Source organism: Felis catus, chromosome B4 (assembly GCF_018350175.1).
Source record: "Felis catus isolate Fca126 chromosome B4, F.catus_Fca126_mat1.0, whole genome shotgun sequence".
Lineage (NCBI taxonomy): Eukaryota > Metazoa > Chordata > Mammalia > Carnivora > Felidae > Felis > Felis catus.
Window position 1 is genome coordinate 33660791 of NC_058374.1, and position 23478 is coordinate 33684268.

General features: G+C 33.5%; 1 non-coding gene across 1 annotated transcript; it reads right to left on the reverse strand.

The window, feature by feature from the left end:
- Positions 1-3721: 3721 nt before the first annotated feature.
- On the reverse strand, positions 3722-3828 carry LOC111561520. The gene has a single exon (XR_002744171.1). It is a non-coding gene; the product is annotated as a U6 spliceosomal RNA (small nuclear RNA).
- Positions 3829-23478: the final 19650 nt, after the last annotated feature.

Genomic DNA, 23478 nt, shown 5'->3' on the forward strand with positions numbered 1-23478 from the left:
TGTCCCTCCCCTGGTCACACTCTGTCTCTCTCTCTCTTTCTCAAAAATTAATAAACATTAAAAAAAATTTAAGATGCTCTGGGTTTACTATGAAGCAGGTACAGGTACAATTTTGCTGTTTCCACACCTATGTAGCCATTACTTTTCATAAGCATTTTATTGAATCTACATTTTGAGTAATTTTAACTCATTGGAAAATAATCAGTAGAGCCCCCCCCCCTTCTGTTTGTGTTTAGCTATAGCATTTTCCCACAGCATGTATTATAGAGAAACTTGCAGGGTGCTAATACTCTCATGTTCATTCAACTGATATACAATTTGCATAATGTTTCCTGAATTATTCCAAACAGTGAAACTCTTGCATATTAACCTTTAACCTTTAAATTTAAAATACAGAATGCACACTGGGCTCTGCTGTAGAGCCATGTATCCTAATCTGCTAGTCTCCTTGGAAGTGTGCTACCTCCCCATAGTTTATGCACATTTCCTTAATAAACACATTTTATCAGGCAACATCTATTCTCTAGAGGCAGATCATCATGTTTTCAATACTGAGAGAATGAAAAGTTCAGGGCAATGTAGAACTATCCACTCAGTGTACATTAACAGTAGACACCTACAGATGTTTGGAAATATGAGCTCTGTTATAATTCTCCTTAAAGACGAAAGGTTTGTAAAACATAGGGTAGTCTAAATCATGACACTGTGTAAGTGACAAGGGCATTTAATTATTGTAAACAAATAATTTTGGATACATATAAGTGTGATGAGTAGATGAGTATCCACCAACAAAGGCCACACCATTATAGTTCTCCTTTCACTCATTCTAGGCTTTGCTAAAGCTTGTATTTATCCGTGTAAAGGAAAGGAATATGCTAAAAACAAAACAAAAAAAACACATTTTCAAACTAAAAAATCAATGGCATTTCTCTCAATACCCAAAGGCCTTCAACTCAGAAAACTTATATAGCTAACTTTCAAACTTAGGGAAAAATTAAAATAATACAGCTATTTTTCTATCCCTTTTCCCAGATATTGTGTGTGTGTGTGTGTGTGTGTGTGTGTGTGTAACAGAGAGAGAGAGAGAGAATCTGTGGTGAGAATTATGGTTTTTATCGTTTTGTATTAATTTCCTCTTGCATTTCAATTTCTTTTTTAACTATTAATTGTGACTTTGTTTGCTGTTTACTTTAATCCATATTTAACCCATGGAAAAGCTCTAGAGAAAACTTCCTGTAATTCATGTTCTAGAAATTAACTAATTTAATAAGATATTTGTCTTAAGGACTGTTTTTCAAGGTTGAAGAAACAGTCTTTCTTTTGCTCACTTACACAATTTGCAATGCTTTGGGTTTAATTAAGTGACACAACAAATTGACCAGGGTGATCAGGAAGTGTTTTGAACCAGATTATTGGAATGGAAATTCTACTTTGTTCTCTCAGTAAGTTAGAAACCAGAATCTTTCACCATTAGATCTGACAACAAGAATTTACTCTTTATCCCCTGATACAGCTTGTAAGGAGCAACAGGCCACAGTGTATGTGACCAGAGGTTATAACACTCTCATTCATTATGCTATAGTCATGAATCTGCCCCATTAAAAACAAGCTCCATCCATCCATTTAGCTGTCATTCCGACCATGAATGTAATGCTATTATGGTGAGGGCCAAGTCCACTGCTCATGCCAGATGTTGTTAGGAATTCAATCCATCCTATATTTGAACACTGGCTCCTTCAAACAACAAGATTTTGAGTGAATTACATATTGAGTGGTGAGTTTTCTTGGCATTTAATTATCCAACTCAAAGAAACATACTTCCCTAATTGTTCCTGAGGTTATTGCCTAACACAAAAATAAAAAATTTTGTGAAGAAGTGGAATGGTATTGGCAGCTGTAAAAACATTTCAAGTTATTGTAATGTCTCTTTTAGTGTTATTTTTTCTTATTCTTAATTCCTATATGTCAGTAAAAATTGACCATCGTTTAGGTGTGATATTATTAGATAAAATTATAGGGAAATTAATCATAATATAAGATATATCTAACTTTTGTGTATTATATTATATTTCTCGTGCACATATTTATATTAAAACATGATTGCCAAGATAGTATCAAATATTGTTTTTTCTTTTATTTTCTTTATTTAAGTAATCATAGCTAGAACTCGATTCTACTTACTCTTTGTCCATTATATCACATATGTGGAATCAATTATTCTGTCTCAAAGTTATATCTTATAAGTGAAGAAAGGATTGTATGGTTATTCTTATTGCTTTTGTTTAGATCATTCTCACATTCAAAAAGAAGTTGAATGGTTAAAAGAAAACCATAACCTTTTCTACCTGGCCTTTTGAAAAAGTCTAGCTTCCTTAGGAAAGAACATTAGTTTCTTCTGTCTATTCCTACATTGTATCTTCAGCCTATTGACACCTCTACAACCTACCTCCCAATGTGATCTCTTCTCTCCCTGAACCCCACGTGTCTTGGCTGGTACTGATTCACCTACTCTGGATGCTCTCCTTCCATATCCGTTGCCATTGGTATCCTAATATCTCCCATCTCACTTCTTCCCTAAGTTTTTTCTTTCTTTCTTCTAAAAAGATATAATTAATATATAACACTGTATTAATTATAGATGCACAATGCAATGACTTGATATATGTATATGTTGTGAAAGAATTACCACAATGTTCACTTAGCATCCATAACCACATATGGTTATTTTCTCTTTTAAGAACTTTTAAGAGCTCTTTAAGAAATTTTAAGAACTTTTCTTTTAGCACCTATAGTCACCATGCAGTACATTACCTCCCTATGATTTATTTTACAAGTGGAAGTTTATCTCTTAATTCCTTCACTCATTTCACTTATCCCCTCCCCCTTACTCTGGCAACCACCAACCTGTTCTCCGTACCTATAAATTCATAGTTTTAGTTTCTACATATAAGTTAGATCATGCAGTATTTGTCTTTCTGTGCCAGACTTATTTCACATAGCATTATGCCCTCAAGTACACCCATGTTGCAAATGATAGGATTTCCTTTATTTTCATGGCCAAATATTTTATTATATATATTATATTAATTATATATAAAATATATACACATCATATATGAGTTATACATATTATATATACATATACATGTATACCTATATATGTATATATGTATTATGTATATCTATATTATATACAATATTAACTATATATTATATAAAATTATATTAATTGATGTGTTATATATGTATTTATTATATATCACATTTTCTTTATCCATTCATTCATTGATAGATACTTAAGTTGTTTCCGTGTCTTGGCTATTATAAATAATGCTACAGTAAACATGGGGGTGGCAATATCTTTTCAAGATAGTGATTTTGTTTCCCTCATATAAATTCAAAAGTAAAATTGTTGGATTACATGGTAGTGCTATTTTTAAATTTTTGAGAAACCTCTGTACTATTTTCCATATTATCTGCATAAATTTACATTTCTACCAACAGTGCACAAGGATTTCCTTTTCTCCATATCCTTGCCAACATTTGTTATTTCTTATTTTTTAATATCAGCCATTCCAACAGGTTGAAAGTTACATCTCATTGTGATTTTGATTTGCACTTCCCTAATGATTAGTTACGTTGAGCACCTTTGCATGTACCTGATGGTCATTTATATGTCTTCTTTGGAAAAATGTCTATTCAGTTCTTTCACCCATTTTTTAAAAATATTAAATGCTTGATGTATTTGCATGTCATCTTTGCACAAGGGTCATGTTAATCCTCTTTGTATCATTTCAATTTTAGTATATGTGCTACTGAAGTGAGCACTCTTCTTCCTATTTTTTAATTACATTGTTTTTGCTTTTTTGTCTATTGAGTAGTATGAGTTGTTTACATATTTTTGATATTAACCACTTATCAGATATAGGATTTGCAAATATTTTCTCCAATTCTACAGGTTGCTTTGCATTTTGTTCATGGCTTTTAAGCATTTATTTAAAAGAAAATGTAACTCTTTATAGCAAGGACACATAATCAAATTATTATAAAGGCCATTAATTTTTAGGAGTTTTTCAGTTACCCAAATAACAATTAACAAATACTTCAGCTCGTTTCAAATGACGCTATTTAATATAATATGACTTTATGTAAAGTAGTTCAAAATGGGTTGCAAAATTGACTTCTGCCAATCTGTAATTCCATCAAAATTACATTTTTATTACGAAAAGAATTGTGTAATTTGACAATAGGATTTAAAGTTCTTAAAAATTGATTCATTTTACTTTGTGATTTTCAATAATTTCAGTCACATTTCTATTTTTTTGGCCTTTCTAACCTCTGAGACCATCTTTGTTTGATTAACTTCCTACTCGACTTCATAGTGCTGATATTAGGGTTATCAGGAAAAAATAGGGGGAAAAACCCTATGACTATTTAATACAATCTATGAGTGCATTTGTGTATTTTCTTAGGTACCATACTCTAATACTTAGAATTTTCATGATCCTTAGAGAAGAACTGGATATATTCTTGATTCAATGCAAACAATAGGAAAGAATGAGAGTGTGTTCCCAAATTTATAATATTCAGCGACATCATGCATTCAAATTAGAATCTAAAGAGGATTTTACAGAACATATGTTGGCTCCCACATTAACTTAGATGACCTTATCATTTATGTGATGGTAAAATATCTTATAATCTAATCAGATTTAAAATGTTATTAATGAAACCCTTTATTAACTTAATCTGGGTGAAACACAATACTTTTTTAGAATCTAGGATACTTTTGTTTTTTGCTTCCAAGTGAAAAGTTATTCAACATCACTTGTTATTAAAAACTTACAATTAAAACAACACTGATAAAACATTACATACCTATTAAAATTGCAACGAACCAAAACTAAAAACAAAAACCTGGCAATGCCATTCTGGAGAGGATGTGAAGTTATAGGAGCTCTCATTCATTGCTGACAGGAATGTGCAATGATACAACCACCATGGAAGACAGTTTGACACTTTCTTACAATGTTAAACATAGTATTGCCACACGTTTTAGCAATCATATTTCTAAGTAATTACAAACTGGCTTGAAAACTTATGTCTACACAATAGCATACACCCAAATGTTTATTGAAACTTTGTTCATAATTAACCAAAACTAAAAGCAACCAAGATTCCTTCAATGAGTAAATGGGTAAATAAACTGTGATGGAAGGCAGGATATGAGAAAATAACTTAAATGTATTACAAATATAAAAAACAATCTCACTTGAAGGCAGTACGGAAATATTGTGCTGACATAAGTAACTTTGAAAATTAGTGCATTTTGTAAGTCTATGGGCAAAAGGGATTACAGTCTAGTTAATGAAGTTCTTTCCCACAGAGCTATGAATTAACAATTCTGAAACTATTATATACATATCTAGAATTTAACAGGAAATTTAAGTTGGTGATAAGAACTGGATTTCTCACTCTTTTTTTTTTTTTAATTTTTTTTCAACATTTATTTATTTTTGGGACAGAGAGAGACAGAGCGTGAACAGGGGAGGGGCAGAGAGAGAGGGAGACACAGAATCGGAAACAGGCTCCAGGCTCTGAGCCATCAGCCCAGAGCCCGACGCGGGGCTCGAACTCACAGACCGCGAGATCGTGACCTGGCTGAAGTCGGACGCTTAACCGACTGCGCCACCCAGGCGCCCCTTTCTTTTTTTTTTTTTTTTTAAATTTTTTTTCAACATTTATTTATTTTTGGGACAGAGAGAGACAGAGCGTGAACAGGGGAGGGGCAGAGAGAGAGGGAGATGGATTTCTCACTCTTGTAGTGAGAGGTTATAGACCAGGAACAAGAAGAGACTAAAATGACCTATGAGTAATGAATTAGAGTGGATACATCAGTATGAACTTGTATTTAGCTTATTTGTAAGAAATTAATTACAAATAGATATATTTTAAAATATGTGCATATATGCAGGTTGTCATACACACATCTAAATCCTTGCTATGTCACTGAAAAGGCCTAGCATCATTGATACCCAATAGTAACAAGTGGAACTAGCATCCGGATTTTGTCTTCTAATGTCATTATCCAAAAAAGGAACTAGGTCGCTTTGGAGAAACGACTTATTCTGGGACTAGATGAGTATCCAAAAGATAATCCTGGATCATTTTGTAGTGTTAAAAAGGGAAGGTGCTCCAAAGAACAACAACAAAAACCCCACATACACACAATGATGAAGATATATCAAACAGACACAGGATCTAACTGAAAGATCTCCCAATGGACAAAGCTGGAAAAAAAAATTGAGGAAAGAAATAAATAAATTAGTATTGGATTATAACCCACAATATAAATCTATAAATGTCCCTAAGATCTTACTGATATAAATAATTGAATAAACTTAATAAATGTAAGAGAATAGACAAGTGTCCAGTGAAAAAAGAATTCTGAATAATTTATGTAGATAATCTTCCCCCAAATGAGGTGTAGAAATACTCCCCATTCCTTAAGTCTCTCTTCCAAGGAGCACAGTATAGAAATAGAAAAAAAAAAAAAAAAGATTAACTTTACTATGGAGAAACCTACAAATACTCCTTCAGCCCAGATGATCAAAGCTAATTTTAAATTTAGAAATACCTTTCTAATATAAGATGTTAATAATAGAGAAAACTAGGTGTGGGATATTAGGAAACTATCTTTATTATCTTTGCAATAATTCTGTAAACTGTTTTAAAATAAAACTGCTCTAAAATTTGAAAACTTACTAAAAATGGCCCAAGATACTCCTACTTAATGTAGCAATTTCTTATTGAATTTCTACTATGCAAAAATTTGATGAAAATCCAAAATCCAAAACTGTATATTTTCCAAAACTACTGAATCATAATAAAACAGGAAAGGATAAGTTTATTTCAAATTTATAAAATTGACATATGATTTTTTTCAAGTTGCTGACAGATTCTACACCTGAATATCTCTTAAAGTATTTTGGAGATCTAAAATCAAAAAATTTTCTAAATTTATTAAAGATTATGCTGATGGTGTTCCCATTTAACTCTTTTGACTCTAAGTAGAAATAAAAAGGTAATTCAAATGAACTCAGTCTCAACAGGTGCCTTTCATTGATAACTAGGTTTTGTGGATTTAAACATAAACCAAAAGTTCCCAACAAATAAAATTCCAGGGCCAGATGGCTTTACAGGTGAACTCTACCAAACATTTGAAGAAGAGTTAATATCTATTCTCCTTAAACTGGTCCAAAAAATAGAAAAGGAAGGAAAACTTCTAATTCATTCTATGAAGCCAACTGTACCCTGACACCAAAACCAGATAAAGACTCCAATAAAAAAAGAACTGCAGGCCAATATTTCTGATGAACATGGATGCAAAAATTCTCAATAAAATACTAGCAGATTGAATCCAACAATACGTGAAAAAAAAAATCTTTCACCATGAACAAGTGGAATTTATTCCTGGGTTGAAAAAGTGATTCAATATTCACAAATCAATAAACATGATACATTAATAAAAGAAAGGATAAGAACCATATTACCCTTTCCTTCCAATAGAAGCAGAAAAATAATTTGACAAAGTACAACATCCATTAATGATAAAAATCCTCAACAAAGCAGGTTTACAGGAAACACACCCGAACATAATAATGACTGTATATGAAAATCCATAGCTAACATCATCCTCAAAAGGAAAAATTTGATAACTTTCTCCCTCAGATCAGGAAAAAAAGCAAAGATGTGTATTCTCACCACTTTTATTCAAAATAGTACTGGAAGTCGTAGCCACAGCAATCAGAAAACAAAAAGAAATAAAAAGCATCCAAATTGGTAAGGAAGAAACCAAACTTTCACTATTTGCGGATGACATGATAGTATATATAGAAAATCTGGAAGACTCCACCAAAAAGCTACTAGAAATGATACATGAATTCGGTGAAATTGTAGGTTACAAAATCAATGTATATAACTTTGTTACATTTCTACACACCAATAATGAAGGGGCAGAAAGAGAAACTTTTAAAAATCCCATTTACAATTGCACCCTAAATAATAGATACCAAGAAATAAACCCACCATGAGAGGTGAAAGAACTGTACTCTGAAAAGTATAAAACACTGATGAAAGAAATTAAAGATGACACAAAGAAATGGAATGACATTTTATGCTCATGGATTGGAAAAACCAATATTGTTATAATGTCTATACCACCCAAAACAATTTACACGTTTAATGCAATCCCTGTCAAACACCAACAATATTTCTTCACAGAGCTAGAAGAAACAACCTTAAAATTTGCATGGGTGCACAAAAGGCCTCACATAGCCAAAGCAATCTTGAAGAAGAAAAGCAAAGCTGGTGGCATCACAATTCTTTAAGTTAAATTATAAAGCTGTAGTAATCAAAACAGTATGGTACTGTTACATAGACCAATGGAACAGAATAGAAAACCCAAAAATGAGCCCACAACCATATTGTCAATTAATCTTCAACAAAGAAGACAAGAATATACAATGAGAAAAAGACAGTCTCTTCAATAAATGCTCTTGGGAAAACTGGACAGCGACATGCAAAGATACTGGACTTCTTTCTTATACCATACCCCAAAGAAAATTCAAAGTGGATGAAAGAGCCAAATGTGAGACATGAAATCATTATAATCCTAGAAGAGAACACAGGCAATAACCTCTTTGACATAGGCCACAGCAATTTCTTTATAGATATGTCTCCTGAGGCAAGGGAAGAAAAAACAAAAATAAACTATTGGGACTTCATCAAAATAAAAAGCTTCTGCACAAAAAGGAAACAATCAACAAAACTAAAAGGCAACCTATGGAATGGCAGAAGGTATTTGCAAATGACATATACAATAAAAGGATAGTATCAAAAATTTGTGAGGAACTTCTAAAACTCAAACCCTCAAAAGAATAATCCTAATTAAAAATTGACAGAAGACATAAACAGACATTTTTCCAAAGATGACATCCAGATGGCCAATAGACACATGAAAAGATTCTCAGCATCGCTGATCATCAGCGAAATACAAATCAAACTGAAAGGAAGGGGCTCCTGGGTGGCTTAGTCGGTTAAGTGTTTGACTTTGGTTCAGGTCATGATCTCACAGTTCATGTGTTCAAGCCCCGTGTTGGGCTCTATGCTGACAGCTCAGAGCCTAGAGCCTGCTTCAATTCTCTGTCTCCTTCTCTCTCTGCCCCTCCCCCTGCTTGTGTTCTGTCCCTTTAAAAAAACACTGCAAAGAGATATCACCTCCCACCAACCAGAATAGCTAAAATCAACAACATAAAAAGCAACAAGTGATGGAAAGGATGTGGAGAAATGGGAAACCTCTTATACTGTTGGTGGGAATGCAAACTGGTATTAGCAACCCTGGAAAACACTATAGAGATGCCTCAGAAAGTTAAAAATAGAACTACCCCTGATTGAAATTGCACTACTAGGTATTTACACAAAGAATACAAAAATACTAATTCAAAGGGATGAATGCACCTCTATGTTTATAGCATCATCATCTACAATAATCAAATTATATAAAGAGCAAAAGTGTCCATCCACTGATGAATGGATAAAGGGGATTAAAGACATGTGATATATATATATATATATATATATATATATATATATAAAATGAAATATTACCCATGAAAAAGGAACTCTTGACATTTGCAGTGACATAGATGAAGTTACAGAGTACTATGCTAAGTGGAATAAGTCATTCAGAAAAATAAATGCCATTTGATTTCACTCAAACGTGGAAATTAAGAAACAAAATAAATGAACAAAGGGAAAATAGAGAGAGATAGGCACTCCAGGAAATGGACTCTTAACTATAGAGAACAAATTGATGGTTACCAGAGGGGAAGTGGGTGACTGAGCTGTGTTAGGTGATGGGATTGAGAAGTGCATGTGCTAAGATGAGCTCCGGGTGTTGTATGGGAGTGTTGAATCACTATATTGTACCTGAAACTAATATTATATGTTAACTAATTGGAATGTAAATAAAAACTTTTTTAAAATAAACATTTATTCAATATTAAAAAAATAAAGTTGTTCAATACCTATGCTTTACAAGCATAAACACAGTGACTACACACATTGATCAGAATTAATACTACTTTTCATAAAACAAAATTGATACTAATTAATTAATTAATTAATCAGAGTTTTTGTTATGTTATATTGGAAAAACTAATGAATTTCAGAGTTTAAATTCTTTTTTTCAACGTTTATTTATTTTTGGGACAGAGAGAGACAGAGCATGAACGGGGGAGGGGCAGAGAGAGAGGGAGACACAGAATCGGAAACAGGCTCCAGGCTCTGAGCCATCAGCCCAGAGCCTGACGCGGGGCTCGAACTCCCGGACCTCGAGATCGTGACCTGGCTGAAGTCGGACGCTTAACCGACTGCGCCACCCAGGCGCCCCGAATTTCAGAGTTTAATAAAAGTTCCAAAAAACTTATATTCTTCTGATAAACTCATTATTCAAGAAAAGTCTCTTGGAGGGGGGAGGAACCAAGATGGTGCAATAGCATGGAAGTTTTTTGTGTGTCTCAAATCCATGAAATACAGCCAGACCAACAGTAAACCATCCTGCACACTTAGAAAACTGATTGGAGGATTAACACAACAATCTGCACAACTTGAACCACAGAATTCAGCAGGTATGTGGTGCAGACAGGTGAACTTCGGGAGTGAGAAGCCATGGGAAGGGAGGTACTTTTGTGGGTGGAGAGAGGATGGAGACAGGGTGGGGGGAGAATATGAGAAAAGCACCCCTCCCCAAAAGGAGCTGGAGAGAAAGTGGAAAATCAGAAATAGCCACAGGGACTAAACCAAAAAAGGAGAAAGGAGAAAAGAGAGGGTTTAAATTCCATTAAGACTGTAAACAAGGGGAGTGCAAAGGCTGCAACTCCACAGCTCAAAACCTGGCTGTGCTCTGGTGGGAAGGGCGAATCCTCAGGAACAGAGTGGGGTCTGGGAGGTGCTTGGGCCACACAGGGAAAAGCGGTTCCACTGCTGGAAGGACATTTGGTAGAGACTATTGAAGCCACCTGGTCCCAGCAGACCCCAGAAAACGGCCACATTTGCTGGTGCTGGAACAAGGTCCTTAAGAGTGAAGCCTGGTGACAGATGTGTGTTGTGATTTTCCATAATCCCTGAAATGCTGCTGCTACACTATCTCGCGAACTTTTGCTGGGGCAGACTGGTGCCTGGCCGCAGTCTCAAGGCACCAGCAGCAGCAGGGTCCAGCAGGCTTTCCTGGGTGCAGCCAACATTCGGCCATTGGTCACTCAGCCATTGCTCAGTGAGAGCCTCCTATAGAGGGGCAGAATGGGTCAAAGCTGCAGTCCTTCAGAAAGGGCTGGGGAAAACAGCCACATCTGAAACAAAACTTGGGAGAGAGGTACTGCCTGGGGCTTGGTCACAGACAGTGAGAAAGTGAGGAGTGGACAAAAGCTGAAGACAGAGGACAGGTGCGCGATTGCTGATCAGGGAGAACAGAGTTCCGATACTAGAGACTGGGTACCTGGGTGATGCCATTTGCACTACTCCCATGCATGCGCATACGCACCTACCAGTGCCACAATTCATTCCAGTAAGCTAGCACTGCCATCTAGTGGAGAATGGAGCCATTAGACTAAGCCCCACACAACTGGGCCAACCTCTCCTTTCAAGAACACAAGTCCCACCGCCTGCTTAGTTTATGGACCATAAAGTGCTTCATAGTCTGACTTCTAGGGGAAAACAAAGTAGTTCAGTCCTATTTCAATATGTTAGTAGGTCCATCTATTTAATTATAATTTCTTTTCTTTTTTCACTTTTTTTCTTTTTCTTGCATACAGAAAGAGAAAAAATTCATTTTTATTTTCAAATTTTATTAAAAATATTTTTTAATTTTTCTTACTATATTTTTTTACTTTTGTGTAAATTTTTTCAATTTCTATTTTACTTCAATCATTTTATTTTAGTATACTTCAGTGTATTCACTTTTTCAAATTTTCAAAATATTTCATTTTCCTTTTTCTTTTTTCTCTTTTTCATTTATTTTGTTTTTCTTGAATACAGAAAGAGAAAACCTTCATTTTTACTTTCAATTACTATTAACAATATTTTCTTTAAATTTTTTACTACATGTTTCCTTTTATGTATTATTTTTCAAATTCTATTTTACTTCCATCTCTTTATTTTAGTTTACTACAGTGTATTCACTTTTTCAAATTTTCAAAAGATTTCCTTTTTTTCTCTTTTTTTCTCTGTTCCATTTCTTTTTTTTCAATACTGAAAGAGAAAAAAATCATTCTTATTTTTAATTTTTATTAAAAATATATTTGTTTATTTATACTATATTATTCACTTTTGTGTATATTTTTTCAAATTTTATTTTACTCCCATCATCTCATATTAGTCTACTTCAGTGTATTAATTTTTTTCAAATTCTCAAATGATTTCATTTTTTTCTTTCCCCCTTTTTTTCTCTAATCTGTCAAACCACTTTCAACACCCAGACCAAAACACACCTAGGATTTAGCATCATTTATTCAATTTTTCTTCTGTGTGTGTCTTTAATTTTTTAAGTATAATAATTTTTTTAAATTTTAATTCTTTTAATTTTAATTTTTCTACCTCATTAATTCCTTTTCTCCCTTCAAAATGACAAAATGAAGGAATTCACCCCAAAAGAAAGAGGATGAAAAAACGACAGCCAGGAATTTAACCAACACAGATAAAAGCAAGATGTCTGAACCAGAATTTAGAATCACGATAATAAGAACACTAGCTGGAGTCGAAAATGGATTAGAATCCCTTTCTGCAGAGATAAAAGTAGTAAAAAATAGCCAGAATGAAATTGAAAATGCTATGACTGAGCTGCAATTACAGATGGATACCGCGGTGGCAAGGATGGATGAGGCAGAACAGAGAATCAGCAATATAGAGCACAAACTTATAGAGAATAATGAAGATGGAAAAAAGAGGGAGTTGAAGGCAAAAGAGCACAATTTAACAATTAGAGAAATCAGTGACTCATTAAAAAGGAACATCAGAATCATAAGGGTACCAGAAGAAGAAGAGAGAGAAATAGGGGTAAAAGGGTTATGAGAGTAAATCATAGTGGAAAACTTTCCTAACCTGGGGAAGGACACAGACATCAAAATCCAGGAAGCACAGAGGACACCCATTAGATTCAACAAAACCTAACCATCAATAAGGCATAGCATAGTCAAATTCAGAAAATGCTCAGGCAAGGAAAGGATCATGAAAGCAGCAAGGGAAAAAAGTCCCTAACCTAGAAGGGAAGACAGATCAGGTTTGCAGCAGACCTATCCACAGAAACTTAGCAGGACAGAAAGGAGTGCCAGGATATATTCAATGTGCTGAGTCAGAAAAAATATGCAGCAAAGAAATCTTCACTCAGCAAGGCTGTCCTTCAAATTAGAAGGAGAGATAAAAAGTTTCCCAGACATACAAAACTTTAAGGATTTTGTGACCACTAAACCAGCCCTGGAAGAAATTTTAAGGGGGACTCTCTGAGGGGAGAAAAGATGAAATATATATATATTTCATATATATATTTCATATATATATTTCATATATATATTTCATATATATATATTTCATATATATATTTCATATATATATATTTCATATATATATTTCATATATATATATTTCATATATATATTTCATATATATATTTCATATATATATATTTCATATATATATTTCATATATATATGTATATATATATATATATATCTCAAAAGCAACAGACTAGAAAGGACCAGAGAACACCACCAGAAACCCCAAGACTACAAGCATCATAATGGCAATAAATTCATCTTTCAGTGCTCACTCCAAACATCAATGGATTCAATGCTCCACTCAAAAGACATAGGAAACAGAATGGATAAGAAAACAAGATCCATCTATATGCTGTTTACAAGAGGCCCACTTTAGACCTAAAGACACCTTCTGATTGAAAACAAGGGGATGGAGAACCACATATCATGCTAAAGGTCAACAAAACAAAGGAAGAGTAGACATACTTGTATCAGACAATCTAGACTTTAAAATAAAGACACTATCAAGAGATGCAGAAGGGCATTATATCATAATCAAAGGGTCTATCCACCAAGACCCAACAATTGTAAACATTTATGCACCAAATAAGAAAGCCCCAAAATATATAAATCAATTGATCACAAACATAAAGAAACTCATCAATAGTAATACCATAATACTAGGAGACTTCAACAGACCACTCACAACAATGGACAGATCATCTAATCATAAAATCAACAAGGAAACAAGGTTTTGAATGACACACGGGACCAGATGAACTTAACAGATATATTCAGAACATTTCATCCTAAAGCAACAGAATATACATACTTTTCCAGTGCACATGGAATGTTCTCCAGAATAGACCACGTACTGGGACACAAATCAACCCTCAGCAAGTACAAAAAGATCAACATCATACTGTGCATATTTTCAGGCCACAATACTATGAAACTCAAAATCAACACCAACAAAAAATTTGGAAGGGTAATGAATACTTGGAGACTGAAAAACATCCTGCTAAAGAATGAAAGGGCTAATCAAGAAGTTAAAGAGGAAATTAAAAAGTATATGGAAGTCAATGAAAATGATAACACCACAAGCCAAAACCTCTAAGACACAGCAAAGACAGTCATAAGAGGAAAGTATATAGCAATCCAGGCTTTCCTAAAGAAGGAAGAAAGATCTCAGGTACACAACCTAACTTTATGCCTTAAAGAGCTGTAAAAAGAACAGCAAATAAAACCCTGAACCAGAAGAATACAGGAAATAATAAAGATTAGTGCAGAAATTAATGCTATAGAAACAAACAAAAAAACCCAGTAGAACAGATCAATGAAACCAGAAGACAGTTCTTTGAAAGAATTAACAAAATTGATAAACCACTAGCCAGTTTGATCAAAAAGAAAAAAGAAAGGACCCAAATAAATAAAATCAAGAATGAAAGAGGAGATGTCACAACCAACACAGCAGAAATAAAAACAATAATAAGAGAATATTATGAGCAATTACATGCCAATAAAATGGGCAATCTGGAAGAAATGGTCAAATTCCTAGAAACATATACACTACCAAAACTGAAACAGGAAGAAATAGAAAACTTGAACACACCCATAACCAGTAAGGAAATCGAATTACTAATCAAAAATCTGCCAAAACACAAGAGTCCAGGGCCAGATGGCTTTCCAGGGGAATGATACCAAACATTTAATGAAGAGTTAACACTCATTCTCTTAAAGCTCTTCCAAAAAATAGAAATGGAAGGAAAACTTCCAAACTCTTTCTATGAAGCCAGAATTACTTTGATGCCAAAACCAGAGACCCCACTAAAAAAAAAAAAGGAGAACTATAGACCAATTTTCCTGATTAACATGGATGCGAAAATCCTCAACAAATATTAGCCAACCAGATCCAATACATTAAAAAAATTATTCACCATGAGCAAGTGGGATTTATACCTGGAATACAGGGGTGTTCAATATCCACAAAACAATTAACGTGATTCATCACATCAATAAAAGAAAGGACAAGAACCACATGATCTTCTCAATAGATACAGAGAAAACGTTTGACAAAATACAGCATTCTTTCTTGATAAAAACCCTCAAGAAAGTAGGGATAGAAGGAGCATACCTCAAGATCATAAAAGCTGTTTATGAACGACCCAACATTAACATTATCCTCAATTGGGGAAAAACCGAGACCTTTCCCCCTAAGGTCAGGAACAAGTCCGGGATGTCCACTTTCACCACTGTTATTCAACATAGTATTAGAAGTCTTAGCCTCTGCAATCAGACAACACAAAGAAATAAAAGGCATCCACATTGACCAGGAGGAGGTCAAACTTTCATGCAGATGACATGATACTCTACATGGAAAACCCAAAAGATCCCACCGAAAAACTGCTAGAATTAATTCATGAATTCAGCAAAGTGGCAAGATACAAAATCAACGCACAGAAATCGGTTGCATTCCTATACACCAATAATGAAGCAAGATAAAAAGAAATCAAAGAATTGATCCCATTTACAGTTGCACCAAAAACCATAAAATACCTAGGAATAAATCTAACCAAAGAGGGGGAAAATTTATACACTGAAAACTATAGAAAGCTTATGAAAGAAATTGAAGAAGACACAAAAAAATGGAAAAAGATTCCATGTTCCTGGATAGGAAGAACAAATATTGTTAAAATGTCAATACTACCCAAAGCAGTCTACATATTCAATGCAATCCATATCAAAGTAACACCAGCATTCTTCACAGAACTAGAACAAATAATCCTAAAATTTGTATGGAACCAGAAATCTTGAAAGCAATCTTGAAAAATAGCCAAAGCAATCTTGAAATATAAAGCCAAAGCAGGAGGCATCACAATCCCAGACTTCAAGCTAAACTACAAAGCTGTAATCATCTCAACAGTATGGTCCTGGCACAAAAAGTAGACACTCAGACCAATGGAAAAGAATGGAGAACCCAGAAATGGACCCACAAACATATGATCAACTAATCTTTGACAAAGCAGGAAAGAACATCCAATGGAATGAAGACAGTCTCTTCAGCAAGTGGTCCTGAGAAAACTGGACAGCAACATGCAGAAATATGAACCTGGACCACTTTCTTACACCATACACAAAAATAAACTCAAAACGGATGAAAGACCTCAATGTAAGACAGGAAGCCATCAAAATCCTGGAGGGGCAAGCAGGCAAAAACCTCTTTGATCTTGGCCACAGCAACTTCTTACTCAACATGTCTCTGGTGGCAAGGGAAACAAAAGCAAAAATGAACTACTGGGACTTAATCAAAATAAAAAGCTTCTGCACAGCGAAGGAAACAATCAACAAAACTAAAAGGCAACTGACAGAATGGGAGAAGATATTTGTAAATGAAGTATTAGATAAGGGGTTAATATCTAAAATCTATAAAGAACTTAACAAACTTAACACCCAAAAAACAAATAATCCAGTGAAGAAATGGACAAAAGACATGGATAGGCACTTTCTAAACATGACATCCAGATGGACAACTGACACATGGGAATATGCTCAACATCACTCATCATCAGGAAAATACAAATCAAAACCACAATGAGATACCACCTGATACCTGTCAGAATGGCTAACATTAACAACTCAGGCAACAACAGGTGTTGGCAAGGGTGTGGAGAAAGAAGATCTCTTTTGCATTGTTGGTGGGAATTCAAGCTGGTGCAGCCACTCTAGAAAACAGTATGGAGGTACCTCAAAAAACTAAAAATAGAACTCCCCTACAACCAAGCAATTGCACTACTAGGCATTTATCCAAGGGATACAGGTGTGCTGTTTTTAAGGGACACATGCACCCCCATGTTTATAGCATCACTATCAACAATAGCCAAAATAAGGAAAAAGCCCAAATATCCATTGATGGGTGAATGTATAAAGAAGATGTGATATGTATATATATATATATATATATATATATATATATATATATATATACATATATATATGTGGTATGTGTGTATATATATATATATATATATATATATATATATAATGGAGTATTCCTTGGTAATCGAAAAGAATGAAATCTTGCCATTTGCAACTATGTAGATGGAACTGGAGCGTATTATGCTAAATGAAATTAGTCAGTCAGAGAAAGACAATAATCATATGACTTTACTCATATGAGGACTTTAAAAAAAACAGATGAGCATAAGGGAAGGGAAACAAAAATAATATAAAAACAGGGAGGAGGACAAAACAGAACAGATTCATAAATATGGAGAACAAACTGAGGGTTGCTGGAAGGGTTGTGGGAGAGGGAATGGGCTAAATGGGTAAGGGCACTAAGGAATCTACTCCTGAAATCATTGTTGCAATATGTGGTAACTAATTTGGAAGTAAATTTAAAAAAATAAAGAAAGAAAAGAAAAAACAAAAAAAACAAAAGTCTTTTGGAATATAACCCTTTTTAAAGACTTCTTAGTAAGCAAATATCCAAAGAAGCTCATAAATAAACAATCTCCTCTGCTCTTGGAATAAGCATTTAAATTATAATTACTAATGGGGACCTGGGTGGCTCAATTGGTTAAGTGTCCAACATCAGCTCAGGTCATGATCTCATGGTTCGTGAGTTTGATCCCTGTGTCGGACTCTGTGCTGACAGATATATATATATATATTATATATATAATATATATATTATAATATATATATAATATAATATATATATAATATAATATATATTATATATATTATATATAATATATAATATATATAATATATATTATATATAATATATAATAATATATATAATAATATATATAATAATATTATATATATTATTATTATATATATTATTATTAATATTATTATATATTATATATAATATTATATATAATATATTATATATAATATATAATTTATATAATATATATGTTATATATTATATTAATTATATATTATATATATTATATATATTACTAATTATATTATATATATATAATATATATATTATATATATATATAACTTTTCAACAAATACTTTAAGCAAATTTGCAACATTTTTTTGGTAATAATACCAGCTATTATTATAGGCACTGGGTATATGAAAGTGAAATAAGCAGAGTCCCTGCCCTTCTCTACTTTACAGCCTATTAATCCAAAACCTCAAATCAAAGCAAAATGTAATACAGAAAGAACAACTCCTCATCGGTATCTTTTACGTTTAGAAAAATTCATGGTAAGGAAATGAATCAAGGATGACTTGAGTTTCTGGCTTTAACAGTTAGATAGATAGTAATATCACATTCAAAATAGATGAAAGTAAAGGGCTTATTTTGTTTGGTTTGTTTGATTACAATTTCTTTGAGTCCTTAACTCAATATTAATGTACTTATGGATTTGGTGAAGTTCTCTTTTGTATTTCAGCAATTGAATCTTCACTGAGATAAATCAAATTAATACATGATCTTGACTTTTCACATGCAGTTCCTTTCTACAGATCTATATTTGTTTCATTTAAGCACTTACTTTTAAAAGTGCTGTTATTTCTTACAATGGTACTGTTTGTTTTGTAATTGAAAATAAATACGTATAAAATAAGTTTATTTACATCTCCCATCCTCTAAATACTCTGTATGGTTTATCTCATTCTTTACTCAAATTGATATTTGCAGTTGCATCTTCACAAATGTTTCAATCCTTAAACCAAATTTAACTTCCTAGAGTTACTGGTTCGATAACCTGCCAGGAAGCAAAAGAAAAGAGAAGTTGAGAAGAGGAAACTAGTGTTATGAGATTATTGATTCCAGATGTTTCACTTACTTCTTTGGGAGATTTTATTGACTTAAGTTATACAAATCCTCCTCTATAAATTCTTACTCAGGTTGGCAAAGATTGTATTCTGTTTCTCCCTAAACACCTTCATAAACTTTTAAGAGAGTTCACATTTAATAGAGGAGGAAGCAAAAATGTCATGGTCACATTAAATGTTATGAAGTTTAAAAAGACCAAAAAATAAAACACATAGTTGACTGATTGAATCCATATCCACTGAGGCTTAAGGTATGTCAATACAGCACAGCATTCTAAAGCATTTCATGTTTTTCCTTTCTTTCATACAGCAGTAAGCCATTCTGCAAATTAAATTTGATTGAAATGACTCTTAATTATACCTCATATCTTAAAATTTTTACCTTGATCTCAAAATTAGTGTCTTCAATGCTCTTCTTCACTGCATTTTATTAGGCATTTCAAGAAAAGTAGAACCAACATATTTTAAATAATTCGCAGCACATTTATTTTAAATAAAATGGATCTGATGCATCAATCCTACATATGTGTCATATGTAATTAAATCTGGGACAATAATGTTGTCTTATATCTACATTTGATATTTTTGAAAAAAATCTTGGTGAAATGGGTCTTATCTTTCAGTTTTTTCATAATGTAATGTTATTACTATAAATTTCTGAAACTTTTTTTTCTTAACATAGCACAGAAATATAACAGATTGCTAATGTATCATCACCATCCAAAGAGTGTATTCATCGTGTGATGGAGCTTATAATACATACTTAACTCAAGAAGAATAAGAGACCTGATATATAGGTTCCCAGTGATCTAGAAAAGTGACCAAAAAAAAAAAAAAATCCAAAGCTAGTTTTGAGAAATCTGAAGTTCTTACCTCAGGGAAGACATTTTCTAGTCTATTACTCTAAGATCAAGAGAGGGCAAGATGGGTGCTTGGCTGTTAGCCTAATTGGATATAATGTGCAAATATAGAAAGATAAATACTCTCCCTTGCTGTGTAGTAATATCAGCCCTGTGAATTTTGGGTCACCCCATGAAGATGCACAGTCCGGCAACACTGAACAGCCAGTGGGTACTCAAAGAGCTAAAATAATTTGGAACCCATCTATTCCAGATGGATATACCAGGTTATTTTATTTGAGGGACAAGGATCTCGCTCTCTCTCTCACTCTCCCTCTCCCTCTCTCTCTCTTCCTCTCAAGAGGTGAAAAATAAGTTCAGAAAATTATGTTGCATTCAAGTTGTGGTGATCTTTTGGTGCCAGAAAAAGGATTTTGGTTTTTATTCTGTAAATGAGGAACCACTGAACAAACCATTTGCGAAATGGCCTTCTCTAAGGTGAATAAAGTAATCAAAGTGACTGTAAGTCCATGAATCCCAGATTCAAGGTTCAACTCATTTGCAAACCAGCCTGCAAGAAATTTTGAGGGGGACTCTCTGAGGGGAGAAAAGACAGAAAGAAAAAAAAAAAGACCAAAGCAACAAAGACTACAAAGGACCAGAGAACACCACCAGAAACTCCAACTCGACAAGAAACATAATGGCAATAAATTAATATCTTTCAGTACTTACTCTAAATGTCAATGGACTAAATGTTCCAATCAAAAGACATAGGGTAATGGAATCGATAAGAAAACAAGATCCATCTATATGCTGTTTACAAGAGACCAACTTTAGACCTAAAGACACCTTCAGATTGAAAATAAGGGAATGGAGAACCACATATCATGCTAATGGTCAACAAAAAAAAGCCAGAGTAGACATACTTATATCAGACAATCTAGACTTTAAAATAAAGACTGTAACAAGAGATTAACAAAGGCACTATGTCATAATTAAGGGGTCTATACACCAAGAAGACCTAACAATTGTAAACACTTATACTCCAAATGTGAAACACTCAAAAGTATAAATCAATTAATCACAAACATAAAGTGAACTCATTGATAATAATACAATAATAGTAGGGGACTTCAACACCTCACTCACAGCAATGGACAGATCATCTAATCAAAAAATCAACAAGGAAACAATGGCTTTTAATGATATACTGGACCAGATAGACTTAAACAAATATATTTAGAACACTTCATCCTAAAGCAGCAGAATATGCATTCTTCTCCAGTGCACATGGAACATTCTCCAGAATAGACCACATACTGGGACACAAATAAACCCTCAGCAAGTACAAAAAGACTGAGATCATGCAGTGCATATTTTCAGACCACAATGCTGTGAAACTCGAAATCAACCAACCACAAGAAAAAATTTGGAAAGATAACAAATACTTGGAGACTAAAGAACATCCTACTAAAGAAAGAATGGGATAACCAAGAAGTTAAAGAAAAAATTAAAAAGTACACGGAAACCAATAAAAATGACAACACCACAGCCCAAAACCTATGGGATGCAGCAAAGGCAGTCATAAGAGGAAAGTATATAGTAATCCAGGCCTTCCTAAAGAAAAAAGGAAGTTCTCAGAAATACAACTTATATCTTAAAGAGCTGGAAAACGAACAGCGAATAAAACCCAAAAATAGCAGAAGACAGGAAATAATAATGATTAGAGCAGAAATCAATGCTATCAAAAGAAAACAAAACAAAACAAAACAAAAAAGTAGAACAGATCAATTAAATCAGAAGCTGTTTCTTTGAAAGAATTACCAAAATTGATAAACACTTAGCCAATTTTGGTCAAAAAGAAAAACTAAAGGACCCAAATAAATAAAATCAAGAATGAAAGAGGAGAGGTCACAACCAACACAGCAGAAATAAAAACAATAATAAGAGAATATTATGAGAAATTATATGCCAATAAAATGGGCAATCTGGAAGAAAGGGACAAATTCCTAGAAACATATACACTACTAAAACTGAAACAGGAAGAAATAGAAAATTTGAACACACCCATAACCAGTAAAGAAATTGAATTATTAATCAAAAATATCCCAAAAAACAAGAGTCCAGGGCCAGATGGCTTTCCAGGGGAATGATACCAAACATTTAACAAAGAGTTAACACTCATTCTCTTGAAGCTGTTCCAAAAAATAGAAATGGAAGGAAAACTTCCAAACTCTTTCTATGAAGCCAGCATTACCTTGATTCCAAAACCAGTCGAAGACACCACTAAAAAGATGAACTATAGACCAATTTCCCTGATGAACATGGATGCAAAAATGCTCAATGAGATATTAGCCAATCAGATCCAACAATATATTAAAAAAATTATTCACCATGAGCAAGTGGGATTTATACCTGGAATACAGGGTTGGTTCAATATCTGCAAAACAATAATTGTGATACATAACATCAATAAAAGAAAGGACAAGAACCACATGATCCTCTCAAAAGATGCAGAGAAAACATTAGACACAATACAGCATCCTTCCCTGATAAAAACCTTCCAGAAAGTAGGGATAGAAGGATCATACATCAAGATCATAAAAGTCATATATGAAAGACCCAATGCTAATATCATCCTCAATGGGGAAAAGCTGAGAGCTTTCCCCCTAAGGTCAGGAACAAGTCCGGGATGTCCACTTTCACCACTGTTATTCAACATAATATTGGAAGTCTTAATCTCAGCAATCAGACAACACAAAGAAATAAAAGGCATCCACATCGGCCAGGAGGAGGTCAAACTTTCACTCTTTGCAGATGAAATGATACTCTATATGGAAAACTCAAAAGATTCCACCAAATCCATGAATTCAGCAAAGTGACAGGATATAAAATCAATTCACAGAAATTGGTTGCCTTCCTATACACCAATAATGAAGCAACAGAAAGAGAAATCACGGAATAGATCCTGTTTACAATTGCACCAAAAACCAAAAAATACCTAGGAATGAATCTAACCGAAGAGGTGAAAAATCTATACACTGAAAACTATAGAAAGCTTAGGAAAGAAATTGAAGAAGACACACAAAAAAATGGAAAAGTATTCCATGCTCCTGGATTGGAAGATATTGTTGAAGTGTCGATACTACCCAAAGCAATGGCATATTAAATGCAATCCATATCAAAATAATACCAGCATTCTTCACAGAGATAGAACAAACCATGCTAAAATTTGTATGGAACCAGA